Genomic DNA, 2,036 nt, shown 5'->3' on the forward strand with positions numbered 1-2,036 from the left:
TCAGCACATACATCCAGCTAAGCTATGAGGTCGCTGATGGAGAACCACATGCAAATGTTGAACAACAGCAGTGAGAGAAAGTCTTTGAGAAAGGAACCCAGTGTCTCCATTCCCAAAAGGCAGAAAGGCAATTCACCAAGGGAATGGCTGATCAATATGCTATCAATCAGCTAATTTTACCATTCCTTACCCAGATCTCAAATATGACCTTTTAAATAGACTTCTGCCTTGACTGACAGGCTGAAGCTGGTTTCTTCCTTGAAGTTTTTAAGATCTCACCAGAATTCCTTGCTTGCCTTAGTCGTGAGAACAAGACATCAAAGGCATGCATATGCCTGACAGAAAACAACTGCCCATTTTAGCTGGTTAAAGCATGCTTTCTCTTCACCTTTTAATCTTCCATTCATTTAAAAAAAAATAATATTTATGTTTTGCCCTCATTCTTATGACTTTTGCTTCTCCAGCCTGCAGGAGAATCAGCCCCAGGTAGGTGACTGCTTGCAGGGAACACTGCTCTGGGGCAGGGAGGGCAGGTTGCCTCTGGGTCCTGCAAGAGCATAGGAGCCTCGCAGGGCTCTGCCATGCAGGAAAGGAGACCCCATTCTGTGCCTTGCTTTTAGATGTGTTTGCTGTTACACTCCCCAAATGATGACAGTAGACTCCTTCTGCGAATGGTGCTTTCTTGCAGTCTGTATTTGCAGGGGAAATCAAAATACAAATTCACTAATCCTGTAAGATACGCTTCTTGCATAAGAGACATCCTTTCCAACGTTGGTTGCCCCAAGAGTCAGCACGTACATAATCCTCTCTGCCCCAGGGTCACTCAACTATTTTTACCATCTATGTGATGTCTCTGTGTGGTGTTGTTTTCCCCGTCCACAGGGGGTTGAAAACTCTGCTGAAGTCTGCGGGGTGGGATGGCACTCTGTGTGGGTAAGAATGTATATTTAGCCATCAAGCAGCAGTTGTTTAGGAGCCACTCTGTCTGTCAAGTGCAAAGGAGGGCCAGGTTTCAGGGCAGTGTAGACAGAAATGGCAGCGATTGCATCTATTTAAGGGTGCTTACTCCACTCGCATCAGCCTCCAGTCACCGGCACCAGCTAAAGCAGACATTTGACTTGTGAGCTAGGACAGAAGCAGAACAGAGCCTCTTGTTTCCTCAGGATGTGGCCCCTTTGCAGGCTGGTGTGCTTGTGCATATCTGGTGTGTGCATCAATAATGCATTACAGCAGCCTCCAAGGGTCACATGTCTGGTCCCAGGAAGAATTTGCCCCACAAAATGTTGTAGGAATATGAGCCCATAGGGTTCCTGCAGGTTCCTGCATACCAGATGGTGCTAAACCAAATATTGAGCCACCTTGTTTGAAAAATCTGGTGAGCCAACGGTCTATAGATACTTAAATGTTTCTGCTGATCTTTGGAGTAATGCAAACAGACCTACACCTGGGAAGTGAATGTTATTCCCTTTTCCTAGCTCACAAGTCAAATGATCCCTTTTCACACTGCTTTGTTTCAAAAAGAGGTTCCATAAATAAGGGATCAAGAAGTCAAAGAAAGAGAATGAGAAAACCTTACACATCTAGGAAATTCTAAGCTTTCACCTTCTTCTGTTCTCCAGCTCTGTGTTTTGATCTGGCACTCACTGAATTAAATGGTTCTTAGTACAGGTCTCCTTTCCTGCCAAATCCTGTCATCAGTCACTTCAGAGTAAAGAATTGGATCATTCTGAAATCCAGTCCTGAAATAAATATAGTGTCATGAGAAACATCACTTTTTTCGTATCCCTACACAAAAGCACAGAAAGTACATTTTGAAATGAGCTTTCTCTTCTCTCTTCTCTTCTGCTCACTCTCCCATGTTCTTTTGTAAGGACACTAAAGAAAAAAAAAACAACAACTAGGGAAAAGGTATTAGAGTAGATTCTCTCCACATACGCCTGCAGTTGTGTGGTTAATCAAGGGGTATAAACTCATCCACGCAGTTAGACATTACAAATCCCACTTGTCAGCTGCATGTGCAGCCACAAGACAGATTC

Source organism: Leptosomus discolor, chromosome 2 (assembly GCF_034619465.1).
Source record: "Leptosomus discolor isolate bLepDis1 chromosome 2, bLepDis1.hap2, whole genome shotgun sequence".
Classification (NCBI taxonomy): domain Eukaryota; kingdom Metazoa; phylum Chordata; class Aves; order Leptosomiformes; family Leptosomidae; genus Leptosomus; species Leptosomus discolor.